Source organism: Artemia franciscana, chromosome 1 (assembly GCF_032884065.1).
Source record: "Artemia franciscana chromosome 1, ASM3288406v1, whole genome shotgun sequence".
In the NCBI taxonomy this organism is placed as follows: Eukaryota; Metazoa; Arthropoda; class Branchiopoda; order Anostraca; family Artemiidae; genus Artemia; species Artemia franciscana.
In genome coordinates, this window is record NC_088863.1 from 56,926,912 (window position 1) to 56,945,182 (window position 18,271).

The following is an 18,271-nucleotide window of genomic DNA, read 5'->3' on the forward strand; positions in this document are numbered from 1 at the left end:
AACCACACCATCAGATTCAGCGTATCAGAAAACCATACTGTAGAGGGTTCAAGCTCCTATCTACACAAATGTAGAATTTTGCTGTTTTTGTTTTTTTGTCGGAAGAACGATCATGGATGAATATTCATTTATTTTTTTGTTTATTTTTCCAGGGGTGATGTACCAACCCATTGGTCCTAGAATTTTGAGAGTGGACACATTTTGAGAAACAACAGTAATAGGCTAGGATTCATTCATTTCAGGTCGGAAAGATGGATATTGCACGAAATTTGAATCAACACAGTATCCAGTAATTTGAATATCCAGCACCCCCTTCATAGAAATTATCTTACATGAAAACATTCCTCCATCGGAAGTTCTTACCACGTAACCCAATCCCTCCGACCACCCCCCCCCCCCACCGGAAAAATCTCCCCTCAAACTTCCGTATACTTACCAATAACCAATGCTGTATGTAAACAATGGGCAAAGCTCATAAATACCGGCCCTCCCCCGGGGACTGTGGGGGATTAAGTCGTCCTCAAAGACGTAGTTATTAGATATTTCGACTATGCTGAACGAAATGGCTATCTAAAAAATTTTTGATTCGGAGACTTAGGGAAAAAATGAGTGTGGGAGGGGGCCTAGTTGCCCTCCAATATTTTCGGCTACTTAAAAAAGGCACTAGAACTTTTAATAGGGGATACGGGACAATAGCAGTAATAGTAGGAGTCTAACACACCCCAAATTATAATTAACGATTCTTGTTAAAACTTTTGATAAGACAACCTGAGATGTAATCAAATCTTTATATAAACACTTTTTTTGCAAAAAAATGCTGTCTTTTTAATGTGCTCCATTGAAAAAAGTTTAAATGAGAAAGGGCTTATAATCAAAATTAATATGACATATTTAAAAATGTTTTAAATACTTTTATATTTTATAATTTCCGGATTATTCCATACCACTCCGAATGTCTCTTTTGAAACTGTACCGATATTCACTATTCAGTTGTTCTGCACTTGAACTACTGCATATGCTCAAAACCACAGTATTTGGATTTTATTTGTGCCAAATTTTCCAACAGTGCTTAGTACTTAATTGTTATAACTAAGTACTCGGGTTAACAAGCACCAAAACGTACTTGAGTCACAAGGTACTTTTTCGAGCACAATATGCTTAGATCATATGCCTTTCTGTTGCTATTCGAATGTGATAAGAATTTTCGTTTAAAAAAGAAGAGAAGCTAGGTTCATTTTGTTTGGCAGCGTGAAATCAAACAGCAGTCACTGATCAGTGTCAATGGAAAGGAGCAACATTTTGGCTTTGTTTATTCGACATTATTCAATACTCTATCTGATGGTCAATCGCCACTTTTTCATAAGAATCTAAAAATGAAGATAATGTCCTTTAAATAGTTTCCAAGTTTGCTACTTGTGCTCAAAATGAAATCTATTCTTTTATTTTACCGACACTAAATCAATAGTTACTCCTATGGTGCGCTATCACATTGAGCTAATGTTTTATTATTTTTCCACCAAACATAAAACCTAACCCAATCTTTGATGTTATTTCAAGAAAAGAGGCATTTTCAAGGTAAGGCCATGCTAATATATCTTAAAATAACCTAACTATTGTTTTTTCCAACGTATTTACTGCTAAGAACAATATGATTCTGTTTAATGAAATTAATTCTACCACCTAAATGACAGGGGAGGATCCAGGAATTTCTTTAGGGGATGGGGCGCATAATAGGCTTCTTTGATAAACTTGCAAACAAAGAAATAAGCGCAATTTAAAGGGAAACTCGACAATTATGTGTCGTAGGTAGGTAGTGGAAATGGTCATAAATTTAATCTAAAACCTGGTGAGGGTTAAAATTCGAATTAATCTGTTGCAATCAAAATGTATGAAACTATTGATACAAATAAAATAGTAAGTCATAAAAACCGCCGTACCATAAAAAAAGGAACTGTTCACCATATATAAAAAATATGATATATAATATTTTCTGCATAATTTTTTGCCTTTACACTTGTGGCCATTATAGCGAGTGAGTTAAGCTTAAAACTGCAAAAAAAGGAAAAAAGGTCTTGAACCATCTTTTGGGGTCATCTACTCTTTGTGACGATTTGTATAGGTCAAACCATTCAGCATGTCGCGTAAATTTGTGGTATCACTTATAAATTATGATACACAGGCGCCATTTGGACCAAATCTTGGGGTGTACATGAACTCCACCTTGGCCCCCCCGACTCACTTCGTGTCGCGTAATAGTCTAGAAAATGGGCATTTGACAGAACTCGAGAATTTTATTATGTATCTTACCTACTTTCAAAGTTTACAATGATTAATAGCAAATAGCGTAATTACCCCAAGGATCGTCAAGTAAATACGCTCTTTGGTTAATAGGCGTGCAGTAATTTCAAATCAATTGGACAGAATGTATTATGTTGGACATAATGGATTATTATGGCCGGCAAAGGGCCCTTTGTAGTGGAAGCTTGGGCCCCCTGGAAAATCTGGGGTGGGCATTTGCCCACCCCTGACCCCCCCCCCCGAATAGCGCCTCTGCTATGATAGCAATGAATAGTAGGAAATGAGGATAAAGATAAAAACTTGTATTAACGTAAAAGATATATTAAACATGAGATATTAGTTCTTTTAAGGTTGTAACAAGAAAAACAGAACGAAGAGATAGAAATGTGTAGAAGACATTTAAAACAAGGTTTTTAAGTATAGGCAATAAAGCATTAACTAATCACTGTTGCTTTTTAGTGGTAGTAGTAGTAGTAGTAGTAGTAGTAGTAGCAGTAGTAGTAGTAGTAGCAGTAGTTGTAGTAGTAGCAGTAGTAGCAGTAGTAGTAGTAGTAGTAGTAGTAGTAGTAGTAGTAGTAGTAGTAGTAGTAAGTAGTAGTAGTAGTAGTAGTAGTAGTAGTAGTAGTAGTAGTAGTAGTAGTAGTAGTAGTAGTAGTAGTAGCAGTAGTAGTAGTAGTAGTAGTAGTAGTAGTAGCAGTAGTAGTAGTAGTAGTAGTAGTAGTAGTAGTAGTAGTAGTAGTAGTAGTAGTAGTAGTAGTAGTAGTAGCAGTAGTAGTAGTAGTAGTAGTAGTAGTAGTAGCAATAGCAGTAGTAGTAGTAGTAGTAGTAGTAGTAGTAGTAGTAGTAGTAGTAGTAGTAGTAGTAGTAGTAGTAGTAGTAGTAGTAGTAGTAGTAGTAGTAGTAGTAGTAGTAGTAGTAGTAGTAGTAGTAGTAGTAGTAGTAGTAGTAGTAGTAGTAGTAGTAGTAGTAGTAGTAGTAGTAGTAGTAGTAGTAGTAGTAGTAGTAGTAGTAGTAGTAGTAGTAGTAGTAGTAGTAGTAGTAGTAGTAGTAGTAGTAGTAGTAGTAGTAGTAGTAGTAGTAGTAGTAGTAGTAGTAGTAGTAGTAGTAGTAGTAGTAGTAGTAGTAGTAGTAGTAGTAGTAGTAGTAGTAGTAGTAGTAGTAGTAGTAGTAGTAGTAGTAGTAGTAGTAGTAGCAGTAGTAGTAGTAGTAGTAGTAGTAGTAGTAGTAGTAGTAGTAGTAGTAGTAGTAGTAGTAGTAGTAGTAGTAGTAGTAGTAGTAGTAGTAGTAGTAGTAGTAGTAGTAGTAGTAGTAGTAGTAGTAGTAGTAGTAGTAGTAGTAGTAGTAGTAGTAGTAGTAGTAGTAGTAGTAGTAGTAGTAGTAGTAGTAGTAGCAGTAGTAGCATTAATATTAGTAGAAGTGAAAGTAGTAGCAGTAGTGGTAATAGCAGAAGTGGTAATAGCAGTAATAGTGGCAGTAGTAGTACTAGTAGTAGTAATAGTAGTAGTAACCTAGTAGAAAAAGTAGTAGCACTAGTAGGAGAATTAGTAAGAGTAGTAGTAGTAGTAGTAACCTAGTAGTAGCAGTACTACTATGCTTCTTATCATTCCCTGAAAGTTGCGCTTAATACCCTAGGCCGTTCCCCGTTCCTGAGAAACACTGTTTTAACAACCTGCATGCAAAAAGCGTGTTTTGTTTTAGTCCAATAATCCCTCAGTATTCTCTGAAAGCTTCACCTTTGACACCCTTAGCCTTTTTGGATACGAAGGGTCAAAACTACCCTGTTTTTCAATAGAAATTGCTATATGTAAATAATGAAGATATATAGAGCTATATATAGTAATAGATATGTAGAGTAATATATAGAGCTGACTTCACTAGGCAGCGCTATTGCACTACCTGTGATTGGAGGTAAAAAGCTAAACTTTATCATAAAGATCAGGGAGTGGAGGAGGACCCCTATCTTACATATACGAGATAATATCTGTTTGTTTAATTTCTATTTCTGGTGTATGCTCTCATTTGAAAAAAACAAAACTTCTTTTATTGCATTTAATTTTGTCGTAAATCAGACAATGCAGTGTTTACCTTCGTTAGCCGAACAATTAAAGAATGTCTTAAGGTTATTGTAAATAAGTAATTTTACTTTTTCCCTTAAGAAGCTCAAGTCTAAACATTGTTGTCCTTAGGAAAATATTATGCGAGGCTTTCAGTAATTGATCTTAGCACAACTAATTGTAAGTATTAGACTTTGGTAATCCAAAGGATGTTGTGCCACATTTTTTGGAGAAGTTATAACGCCATTTTATTTTGTTTTACCAAAACATATTCGATAGAAAACTACCCACTTATGCAACATGTTTGATTACTTTGACTTTTTGGTGCTATGCCCTCCCATTTTAAAACTAAGGTCTATTCTTAGCTATTTTTATTCAGAGGCTACAAATTCATATTTTTGATAGAGTTTTGACCTCTTAATTAAAGGTTCCTTGATTACTTTTTCACATGAAGACTTCATAAAGAAAATATGCAATAGCAAACTGCTCAATGATGTAGCATGTGTAGTTGTTTCTACTTTTTGACGCTACGTAACCCATCTAATAATGTTTCTTTAGGCTTACTAGATGTCTAGTAGCTTTTGAATATCTTTTATCTGAGACTTATTCATGGAAATAAGTAGTTTACAATACTGAGGAACTAAAAGAGACCCACATTTTTGTCTTTGAAACTGAGCATAACTCATAGTTTTCATTTTCAAAAGACACAATTTTTATGAAGCAGCATCAAGTGTAGAAAAAGAGGGAGAGATTTTGAGCGACAGAACACAAATTTCAAGAGACAGTGCTACTGCTTTACTATAAAAAAAGACAACAGTCTTTTCTACGAGAATTGCATCCTCCCCAGGAGCAGTTGAGATTCTACAAGAATGATGAGGTTTGCCCTATCGATATTGATTTATTTTTCACTGAGGGTGAGGGGGTTCAGGAAATATAAGAGTCTTATATGTTTATTAAACATAAACAGCTAAAATTTGTAGTTACCTGGCAGCAACTGACGATACTTATTTTTCGTTTATCATAGAATTTTTGTAGAACATTGTCAGCCTGAGATATAGTCACAACTCTGTTGTCCGTAATCTGATGGCCAATATTGACGAGGGGGGGGGGCAAGAACAGTTGCTATTGAAGTAGGTGCTATTCAAGCGGCAGTGAAAATAATTAACTTTTCAGCAAACAATAAACACACATTAAACAACCATAAATATGAGTGCTGGTGATCGAATTTTATTATAATCAAACAGTTCGTGGTAAAGAACTGTATGTAAGGAGCGACCCGGCTCAATAGTAACCAAAACTCTAAAAAATTGAATTTTGATATCAATAGCTACATCAAAAGAATCGCATTTTAATGCTGATTTTAAATATGTAAGTTTCATCAAGTTTAGTCTTACCCATCAAAAGTTACGAGCCTGAGAAAATTTGCCTTATTTATGAAAATAGGGGGAAACACCCCCTAAAAGTCATAGAATCTTAACGATTCTATGACTCACCATAAAATCACACCATCAGATTCAGCGTATCAGAGAACCCTACTGTAGAAGTTTCAAGCTTCTATCTACAAAAATGTGGAATTTTGTATTTTTTGCCAGAAGACAAATCACAGGTGCGTGTTTATTTGTTTGTTGTTTTTTTTTTTTTTTCTTTTTCCCAGGGGTCATCGTATCGACCAAGTGGTCCTAGAATGTCGCAAGAGGGCTCGTTCTAACGGAAATGAAAGTTCTAGTGCCCTTTTTAAGTGACCAAAAAAATTGGAGGGCATCTAGGCCCCCTCCCACGCTCTTTTTTTTCCAAAGTCAACGGATCAAAATTTTGAGATAGCCATTTTGTTCAGCATAGTCGAAAACCATAATAACTATGTATTTGGGGATGATTTACTCCCCCACAATTCCTGGGGGAGGGGCTGCAAGTTACAAACTTTGACCAGTGTTTACATATAGTAATGGTTATTGGGAAGTGTACAGACGTTTTCAGGGGGATTTTATTTTGTTTGGGGGTGGGGCTGAGGGGAGGGGGCTATGTTTGAGGATCTTTCCTTGGAGGAATCTGTCAAGAAAAATTCAAGGAAAAGGGCGCATGATTTTCTAGCATTATTATAAGAGAACAATGAAAAATAAACATGAAAACGTTTCTTCAAATGAAAGGAAGGAGTAGCATTGAAACTTAAAACGAACAGAGATTATTACGCATATGAGGGGTTCTAAAAATACTTTAGCATAAAGAGCGAGGTATTTAGGAGGAGATAAATACCTCGCTCTTTATGCTAAAGTATTTTTAGTAATTTCAACTATTTATTCTACGGCCTTTCTGATTCAGGGGTCATCTTAAAGAATTGGGACAAAGCTTAAGATTTAGTGTAAAGAGCAAGGTATTAACGAGGATACAAACCCCCTTGTATACATAATAAAAATATAAGATTATGAAAGTTTGTTACGTAAGTTGCTAATTTATAAGTTACGTATATTTTTTACTAATAAAAACGTTCGTTAAAAATTAAAAGTTCTAGTTGCCTTTTTAAGCAACCGAAAAATTGGAGGGCAACTAGGCCTCCTTCTCCACCCCTTATTTCTCAAAATCGTCTGATTAAAACTAAGAGAAAGCTATTTAGCCAAAAAAAGAATTAATATACAAATTTCATTTTAATAATTTATGTGCGGAGAGCCAAAACCAAACATGCATTAATTCAAAAACGTTCAGAAATTAAATAAAAAAAACTAATTTTTTTAGCTGAAAGTAAGGAGCGACATTAAAACTTAAAACGAACAGAAATTACTCCATATATAAAATGGGTTGTCCCCTCCGCAATCCCTCGCTCTTTACGCTAAAGTTTGACTCTTTGCCACAATTCTACTTTTTAAAACAATTAAAAGCTTTAGCGTAAAGAGCGAGGGATTGCGGAGGGGACAGCCCATTTTATATACGGAGTAATTTCTGTTCGTTTTAAGTTTTAATGTCGCTCCTTACTTTCAGCTAAACAAATTAGTTTTTTTTTATTTAATTGTCAGCAATGAGCTACTGCAGACGACAGTAATAGGCCTAAAGGATAAACAAGCTTTCGGATGGGCGAAGGTGAATGTTGTATAAACTCTCTTGTATAAACTTTCTGGCCAGATTCACCACTAATGGTGCAGGTAATATCCTACTCCACTTCCCCCAAGGCCAACACAGGACGATCAATCGCATAATTGAACAAAGCTCTATTTTAACAGCCCCGGGTATCGTGCCATGCAATTGCTCGAATTTTGAAGGGATTATGACTCTGAGATTTAATTTGTTTGTACTAAAGGGATAATATACGTGATTTATTGAAACTAAATTTATGATTTTTTTCAAATTGATTTTTTGGGGGGTTCTCTGACTTATGTTGATAAATAGCATTGATATCAGCGATCCAAGGTCGAAATAAAAATGCTAGGTAGCGTAATAGCGTTGTTTAAGTAAAGATCAAACAGTTCGTGGTAACGAACTGTAGTAAGGAGCAAAGTCAAAGTGTTACCACAGATTTTGAAATGTTATATTGTGGCATATTCTCTACACTTGAATAGCGACCGTATTTTACATTTAAAAATATTCGAAAAATAAAGTTAGAATTATTAACTTATCCGTTGGGCATTATGTGATTAAATAAAAAAAAACAATTTTTTTAAATGAAAGTAAGGAGCGACATTAAAACTTAAAACGAACAGAAATTACGTATATGAAAGGGGCTTTTCCTTCTCAACGCCCCGCTCTTTACGCTAAAGTTCGACTTTTTCTCTTAACTCTACATTTTAAAACAGTAAAAAACTTTAGCGTAAAGAGCGGGGCGTTGAGAAGGAAAAGCCCCTTTCATATACGGAGTAATTTCTATTCGTTTTAAGTTTTAATGTCGCTCCTTACTTTCATTTAAAAAACTTGTTTTTTTTATTTAATTTCTGAACGTTTTTGAATCAACGCATGTTTTGAATTTGGCTCTCCGCAGAGGAATAATTAAAACAAAATTTGTATATTTATTTTTTGTGGCTAAATGGCTTTCTAATAATTTTGATCGAATGATTTTGATAAAAAAGAGCGGGAGAAGAAGCCCAGTTACCCTCCGATTTTCGGTTAATTAAAAAGGCAACTAGAACTTTTATTTTTTTACGAATCTTTTTATAAGTAAAAGATATACGTAACTTATAAATTAGCTTACGTAAAGATCATTTGTATTCTCATGTTTTTATTACATATGTGAGGGGGTTCGCCCCCTCGTCAGTACGTCGCTCTTTACACTAAAGCTTAAATTTTGTCCCAATTCATTAAGAATGACCCCTGAATCACAAAAGCCGCAGAATAAATAGTTGAAATTACTAAAAATACTTTAGCGTAAAGAGCGAGGTATAGTGAGGAGGTGAGCCCCTCATATGGGTAATAATTTCTGTTCGTTTCAAGTTTTAATGCTGCTGCTTACTTCCAGCTGAAAAAAACTTTTTCATATTTATTTTTTCATTGTTTTTTTTTAAGTAATGCTAGTAAATCCTGCGCTCCCTTCATGGAAATTTTCTTCCCCCATGACAAATTCCTCGATGGAAAGTTCTCCCAGCATATCCCCCTCTTCTCAACCCCTGCCTCCAACCAAAAAATCCTCCTGAAAACGCCTGTACACTTCCCAATAACCATTACTATATGTAAGCACTGGTCGAAGTTTTGAACTTGTAGAAAAAATGGCGTACTGTATGTCAAATACTCAAAAAGATCTTACAGACAATCCAAAGATTTGGTGCTGGGGAATCTCCGAAATCTTTCACTGTGTATGTGCCCAACCACCTTAACTTAGGAAAAAAAAAATCCAAGTTTAGCTGAAATCTTCTTTTTTGGCTCTTAGTACTTGTATCCCAAGATTTGAGTATGATTTTGAGTTTTTTTTATAAACATAATTAAAAAATGTGTGGCCTAAAACATATCGTTAAATACATTTTACCTCCATGTAATTTTGCAGATGTAACTCCCGTCATGTGGTTATATTTTATTTGATAATTTTTTCCCAAGGGCTGGTTGGAGTGGATTCTACTTTTGACGGATGGTTTTATCCTGTGCTTTTCTCTTCGAAGTCCTTTTTTATAATTTTTTTTGTTAGATTAACTTTTTCTGAGGTAAGCTAAGTTTTTCTTAAGAAAGCAGAGAGAGAAGTTGAAAGTTTAAACCAACAAAAATTATTGCTTCGCAGATTACGCAAGACGTGTCTTTAAAACTAGCTTTAAAAACTAACTGATGATATTTTTCAATATCTGCAGAATTGTAAGATCTAGTGCTTTACTGAAAACACAAAAACAGACCTAAAATGAAGGATATTCCATAACCCTCCATGAATAACCTGCAGAAAAATAAAAGACTAATTTATAAGTCACTCAATTGCCTCTCACGGGTCTTAATATCGATAACTTAGTACACAAGTGCAATTCGCTCTCTCTAAAAAAAAAAAAAAAAAAAAAAAAACGAAAAAACAATCAAGCTCAGTTTTGAATAAAGCAGTGAAAGGGTGTTTCTATAACCCTCCAAGAATAACCTGCAGAAAAATAAAAGACCAATTTTTAAGTCACTCAATAGCCTCTCACCGGTCTTAATACCGATAACTTAAAAAAAAAAGTCTCTTTAAAAAAAGAAAAAGAAAAAAAAGAAAAAACAATTAAGCTCAGTTTTCAATAAGGTAGTGAAACTACTTCCAGGGTGAAACCGACAGACACTCATAAGAGTCTGAAAGGGCTAATTTTTGAAAAATGGACACTTTTGGAATTTTTCTTCAACGAAAATCGTCGTTGAATCAAATTTTTGTTCTCTACTTGAAAAAAATCGTGTTTGCGCATTATGGTTCGTATATTCTTGCTAATTAAAGACTTTATCTCATTCCAAATGCCGATAATGCTGTGTTTTGTCTAACTATTAGCAATTCAATCGCAGATATTATTACCTCCAATCAAGGCTTTGAAGATGCTGGTTTTAGAAACAATATGATTTTAATCCATTGAAAATGGAAGATATTTGCTAGGTTATAAAATCGAAAATATTTTGCAGGTTAAATATTTGCAGCCAACCATTTCTGTTTTTGGCATAGTCGTAAAATTCCTAAGCTTCAATATCTTTCTGAATTTTCTACTTTCATGATGCAATTACATGATGCGCAAAACCGTGCAGATTTAGAAAGGAAAACTACTTGGTTTAGCCCTTACTTCCAATAAACCACATTTTGTGGAAAACTGGAATTGTTTAACCCTTTTGAGAATTAGCGGAAATTCTCCTACGGCGATGTTTCCCATCGCATGCAAGAAAACGTGCCCACGAATTGTTTACAGGATATTATATATGAATTACGATTATTTTACCTTTTCGGAGTTATAATAGAATTTTAAAAGCAATAAGCGGATTGATAAACCATCTTCTGAAAGATAAAGTTAAGGTAGGTGCGATGTTTTTCGCATTATTGCTACAATTTTTCAAGTACACCAATACCTCGCTTTGCAGCGTTTCGTGTTGCTTTTTATCGAAGTTGTGCCGCTGCTCAATTAGTACTAACTTTCATTAAGCGTCGTTAGGTTTTCGATGTTGCGTTGATTGTCTTTTTACCGCTATCAGAAGTTTCAGTTTTTATATGACCTTTGATTAATATACTATTTGACTAATTGATTTTATACAGCAGATATATTGTTTTAATTGAATACTTTTTCATTTTTTGTGTATGTGATAAAATTTTATATTATGTTTGATTTTTAATGTTTAGTTTGTTCAATTTTCTTTTTTAAAGTAGTATTTTCGTAACCCTGTAACCTTTACATGGTTTGCTATATAAAATCTTAATTCACTTTGCGTCGTTTCAATTTGCGTCGTGTATTTCTAGAAGGTAACCACGATGCAAAGTGAGATATTAGTGTATGTTATGCGTTTTATTCACAAATTAATTAGCAAAATTAATGCTTTGCTGGAATTGCCCTTTTGTTCAAATCGCAGAATGGGGAATGTTTCGAACGATTACCTATTTGAATCAAAATATTGAGATACTTTATTGGAGATACTAAGGTATTAATGTGCTTAAAATTTAAGTGTAAACCATTTTTTTTATTTACAAGTTTTTTAGACTGGAAATATTGGACAAATATAGGGATAATATAGGAATAAGTTTCTGATAGCCTCCAGACGGAAAGTTACATGGTCTGCCGCATCGTGTTAACACACAATAACGGATGAAATCACGAACGTCGTGAATCAGAACTCGTGGTAAATTGATACTTTGGACCCAGAAATCTTGGCAGCTCTAGCCTGGAAACACCAGGCCAAAACAAAATTTAGCTTTTAGTTTTTTGGGTGAAAGTTCTGTTCACAGCAGTTTCAAGCTCATGAGAATTTTATGATCCACTTCGGAGGTGGGGGAGGATAGGAGGTTGAAAACAGCTTACCAGGCTATAATCAGGGCATTTGAATCCATTCCTAATAGTTTCATTCACACAGGTTAGAAGCTTTCTGATTCAGAAGAAAACCAATCTTCCCTAAACCTAATGAACTTGAAATATAGGTTCCATTGTATTAAATTCCATTCAACCAAAACCTCGTTTTATTCAACACCAAATAGTTCAATCCCATGTAACATGCTATTCAGATGAATTTTCTTTGATATTAACCCCAGATAACTCAGCCCGCTGGAGTTAAGTCCCAAGATTCGTTCAACTCTTTTTAATGCAACTTCCAACTGTATTAACTCTGTTAAGCTCAATCCTAATATAACTGGATGCCGTATGTGTTGTTGCACGGGATAAAATTATTTAACTAAACTATTTTTATTGGGAATTTAATTATATTGTAAATTTTCCTTATTTTATGCTGCATTAAGAGATTTGGGGTACAAGTTTCAAGCCAATCGAACAAAAAACTTTTTCGGTGTGATGAGCGAATTAAAGTATCAAATTTAATGGAATATGAGGTGACTGACACCGAATATAATGAGGCTGAATTTAATTGCGCGTAGTTGCACTGGATTCACTTGAATGAAGTTTTGCGGAATGGAATTAATTTGAAAATGAATTGAGACGTGAGTTAAAACTACATGAGGGCGAGTAATGGGGCATAGCTAAAGCAAGTCTAAGGTTGGATAATTGAGGTGCATGGAACTGAGTTTTGCTGGGGGCTGAGTTGCACTGGATTTAAGGTTTATTATAGCCTATGGAAGAAATCAGATATCGAAAATGAAATAAATCATTGAATTCACCATTCAATACTCTCTTCAAATACAGTAATCGCTACCGTCGCAATTTCACTCCCACACTAATGGGTCCAGATTTAACCCTAGTCTATTTACAAGACTTCGTTGATTTTTGGGTTTGCCATTATCTTTTGAGCTTATGTCTCGTCAAAAGTTTGTTAATAGTACCCAATAAAGCCTACCTGAAAATATATAGAACCACTGAAAAACTAGTATATTCGGAAAGGGCTTTAAAAGAAGTATCGAACTATATGTTCGTATATTAGTTAGCAAAAGACTCAAGAACAGAAGAATTTAGTTTTTTTTTAAGTTCACTTGAAATTAACTGTCAAAGTTACCAAATCGCTTTTGACATTTCATCCGTTACGCTCTTCTGACAACTATATAATTTACATTAAATAGTCTATTGGTTTGATCTTAATGTGGCCATTGTTATCAGGGAGGATACATCATTAATGTTCGGAGGGGCACCGATAAAATATGGCATCTGCATCCAGGGGCGTCGTTGGAGGGGGTAAGGAGGGAACTTACCGCCCCCAATAATTTGGAAAAAAATTACATAGCCCGTACCCATTGACTCTCCACATATTCCCCCCCCCCCTTTGGCCCCCTCCAATGAAATGCTGGAGCTACGCCCCTGCCCACACCAATATTTATTGCCCTGCAATTAGAGCAGATTTTTACCATCTGGAGGTGGTGACCATCTGAAACTACCCACTGAATTCGCCCAAGTACGTTATCAAATTATTTTCAAGAATCTCACCTACTTTTCATGCGTAAATACCCTTCTAAGTTATGCCCTGGATTAGGAATCTGTATAAAAATTAATCCATAAACAGTAAAAATATTTATTTCAACATCTTTTAACTATAACGTAGTTACTAGTCGCTGTAACAAAACAGCTACGCACCCTTGACTGGGCTGCCCACTTAATTCAACAATCTGTCTTGGCTTTTTTCTACAATTGGCCATGACTTTGACTTTTCCCACAACTATTCCCTCTTTTCTAAATTCAAAACCGGTTTCTTTTTTAACTTCTTTTTTGGTAGCATGTTGGCTATTAAACCAAACAGATCAATCATCAAGAATTTGCTTCAACCAAATTGTGATGAAACTTTTGTAGTTCATATGATATTCCGAGGGGGCAAGCTTTATGATTCTTGCACTTCCGAGGCATTCTTCACCTTTATAGAATACGGCATACTGAAAAAACAAGAAATGTATAAAAATTGTACCAGAGCCTGATTGGGACCACAAACTTTAGAGGGATGTTTTAAACATGTATAAAGGTTAAATTTTTGGAGAGAGAAGGCCTGAAAAATTTACAAAATAAATAGCAGCCTATCAGCTGCTTTGGCATGTAAAAGTTCAAGAAACAAATCCAAGGTTAACAAACAGGATCGTTGAGCTCTGCTACTACTACTAACATCTCATTGCAGCACTAAACCGATTGACACACACACAGATGTCGTTAATTCTTTCTGATGACCTCTTCCTATCCTAATCGAGAGGGCCTTGATTTTCGATTGGCCCCAAATGGATGACCAAAAAGCATGGTTTTCGGCAATCTAATGTCTTTCCTCCAACGTGACGCGGCCATTTTTACTTTCCTTCATAATAGCCCAAGGAAATGGGAAGGAAATGAATTTTTGTTGTGATATACAGGCAGTCAAACAAGTTCCTTGACTATTGAGGTTACTCGTGGCTTCCTATTTCCTAGTCTTAATTTAAAGACTTATCTTTCTATTCTTTCAAAAAATTTTCGACTGTGAGAAAAACGTCATGGGCCCTGGCTAATCTGCTACAACATGTCTTTGCTAATAAAGCTACCGCAGTAAGTGGAGCTGTTCAATTGATCAACTTTTTCACTTGCCAAACATCAAATCTACATCCTCATTTATTTCTATTGTAAGCGACTTAGTCTCCTTAACATTGATTTTTAGACCAATTCGTGTACCTCGAACCCTCCAAACTTCAAAAAAACATCTTGTGCTGTGCAATGATCATTTGCAGCGTCTAATTCTATGGGAATGTTACCTTTCCGCTTCATATAATGTTAACAATAGCCTTTGCTGTGCCCCTTAGGACAAAGTCCAACGAAATAATCCATGTAAAGAGGGAATACACACAACCTTTTTCAACTCCTACCTGATCCCACGTCAGATTCACTATTAATCTCAATTCCAACCCCAAAAACAGTAATACTATTCCTATAAATAGCACTAACCTCTGAATGTACTTAGCTGGTAGACCAAAAAAGGATAAGACCTTAACCAAGACTTTTCTATCCACAGAATCAAATGCTATTTATATGCCATAAAGCCAAAAAAATAAGGGGGTTTGATGATTCAGAGACATCTCCATTATAGTGTGTTAATATTTATTAATGTTACAATTACTAAAAATCAATGCAAGGATAAGTTACTGGAGGCCAACAGCCTCCTCCAGCGAAGTCTATTCAAAATTTCAATCTGTATACCCCTTTCAATCCCTTTCATTAATTAATGTCTTATTAATCATAATTTGATAATGGGGTTACGTGGGAGGATCTTTCCTCCCATTCTCAGGCAGATTGACCAAGAATTTAAAATTGACATAGGATCATTAGATTGCCTGGAATGAGAGGTAAACAAGGGACCCCTACCTATGGTCTTAGGCAGGTTGAACCAAGAATATAGAATTGACACAGGACCGTTAATTTGCCTAGAATGAGAGGCAAACAAGCGTCTAAAGTCAAAATGGGGACATTCTGCAACGAGTGTCAGGCAAGGCAATTGATTCAATTTATAAACTTGAACATTTGCACTAATAACAAGTTAATTTAATGTTAGTTGAGCAACAAGTTGACTGAAATTGCAAGGGGAATAAGCGTCCCGTTGATTTTTGCATTAAAATGGAAAAGTTAGGGGTATCAAGTCATGGCTAATTGTAGAAAAAGTCGACAGACAGTCCAATTGAGTGAGAAGCAAACCTGGCATTAATCATCCTCCCCTTATTAGGATTGTATACAAATGATGTTAGTTCATTTGTTAATAGATATGTCTATTTATTATCCGTCCATTCGTCATATCTAGGGCAGTAGAACCAAGGTAGATAGTCATAGAGCTAAGATAGTGATAGAACCTATAGTTTTCCAAGCGTTTGGTGAATTTGGCACAGTTAAACGGAGGGAATAAGTGTGCCTCTCTTATTGGACCAATATTTGTTTGTTGTCTTTTAGCAAGTCACGCCTGACTAAAGTCTCAGGTAGGTTGACCAAGAATTTAAATTAACATAGGACACTACACCATTATTTATTAATGTTACTACAACTAAAAATCAATGCAAGGATAAGTTACTGGAGGCCAACAGCCTCCTCCAGCGAAATCTATTCACACATTCAACCTGTATACCCCCTTCAATCCTTTTTATTATTAATTATTAATACTAATTAATGTGTTAATAATCGTAACTTGAAAATTATTCATCTAAGTGTGGAACCTTAGTCAACATAATCCTTCCCCTTCCTAAAATTCCCCTCTTTTCCTCTTAAGTTCCAATGAGAATAAAATAAACACATTTTTGGCTTCTTGGAGCCATCTTAGGTCTGTCCACATCTGAAAACTGGGATTTTCCAAGATTCTTCTTATACTTGATTTAATACCGTGAACTTTTGGACAGTATCACTTTTTCGTCAATGTTGAGACTCGGGCCCTCGAAAACATACAGGCAAAACTAGCTAGCAAAATTTGACAACGTTCTTCGCCAGTAAAAGTCCAAAAGTTAATATTCCGTTGATTCCCAAAGACACCTTCAAAGGCAAGATACACCTTCTTAAATTGTTTGGTGTTATTTGTTTTTAACTAATTTCTTGCTATAGAGGTCTATTTCATTTAGAATTGGTTCCTAAGTTATATAATCTTTTAAGACATGTATGGTTGAATAAGTTCTCAATTAACAGTTCAAAGGATCAGATTTAATATCACTGACCTTGGTACTATAAAACTTCATTAACAGCATCTTCTAGTCAGATAAATATCATCATGCAAAGGATATTTGTCTTGAAGAAATCAATCTATTGTAGTTATGATAACTACACTTACTCTTAACCCCTTTCTTATATAAGGACTTAATTGAAGCTTGCCTGAAGTCACTGGGTATTTATCTTTCCGCATTTCAAAAACTCCTTTACTAATTGCACCTAAAGCCCTATTATTCTTCTATTCTTTTAGCACCGTCTCTAACTTCTCATTACTAAATAAATCTTCCTTCACTTTTGATTCCTAAGAGCGGAACAAGTAAGCTCTACAGCATATCTCTATGGATAGATTGAGTAGCTGGCCGAGAGCAAAGTATTTGGCAAGTGATTTTTACATTTTTAAAATTGTTAAGGAACTTCATTTTATCAAGCAACTATCGCTCACGCGACATCAGCACAAACGTTTTGAAAATTTCAATGAACAGTTTGGCCAAAAAACTGTCCTTCGCCTTATCTTAATTGAATTTAGTTTAGCAAAAGCTCTTTGACAACTAATTTGTCAGATATAGCAAAGCAAAACTATACTAATTGCTTAAGGTAAAGGGTGCGTATGTGCACGAAGAGCCGTCCGTGGTAATGAACTGTATGTAAAGAGCAGCCCTTGATAATAGAATTGGAAACTGAAAAAAACTCGATAACAACTAATGAAACAAAATATATGTTTTTTTAGAGACTAAATAGGCAAAATTTATTACGTAAAAAATACCCATAAATAATTATGAACGAACGAAAATCCACAAGATTTTAGAACAAGGAGAGACACGCTCAAAATTGATACAATCTTGATGAAAATTAAAACATCAGATTAAACGTGTCTGAAAACCTAGTAGCAGAGATTTCCAGCCCTTATTTACATATATATGAAATTTCGCATTTTCCCTAAGGGGCTGGTCAAAGTGGCGTTGCTGGTTAATGTTCAAGTTGGTGTAAAAGTTGGTTTTTCCATAGCATCTTGTTTATGGCTTAAATTTATCTATAATAACAACCCTCCCCTTGGAATCGCTTGCTAGAATGGGCCAGCATATTGTCAGGGTGGCGGGAATATGCATGGTCTCAGCTCTGTGATGCGTGGTATTTTCATTAAAAATCTCAGAAATAACCGAATAAAAAATGTGTCTTTTTTTGCAGTTCTGTCAAATAGAACAATGGAAACGATGCATTTTCATTAAGGTTACCCATAAATATCTCTTAATATGACTTACATTTACCTCTAATAACGACCCTCCACCCCTCCTTCCTTGGAAGCGCTTGCTAGGGCCCCCACATTTCTTTAATTCAGCCTTGTTTTGCTTATATTTTATCCTACATCAGTTCTTTCATGTTTTGCTTTTCCGTTTGTTGAGGTTTAATTGCTTTTCCTGTGATTTCATGATTTTTATAATGTTTCTTTTTATTAATACAACTTGTATGTACAACAAAAAAACCTTTGTTCTTTAGATTTCTTGTTCTATGATGAATCTTCAATGCGTAATCATTTACGCAATGAAATACCTAAGACCAAAGCTACGCACCATTTCATTGATTCAATTGCTAACTTAACCTGTCTAGGTTACGTTAGAACATTGATAACGGTGTAATATGCAGGTGCACATCAAATGTAACCAATTTCTAGTAATCGATTTTTCCGCCTTCATGTCTATTATTGCACACACAGGAAAACAAGCAATCCATTTAATCATTTTAGAAAGAAGGGCA

General features: G+C 35.0%; 1 protein-coding gene across 6 annotated transcripts in view; it reads right to left on the reverse strand.

Moving 5' to 3' along the window:
- Positions 1-18,271, reverse strand: part of LOC136031642 (mitochondrial tRNA-specific 2-thiouridylase 1-like) — a 165,159-nt gene that overhangs the window by 77,813 nt on the left and 69,075 nt on the right. The window lies entirely within an intron of this gene.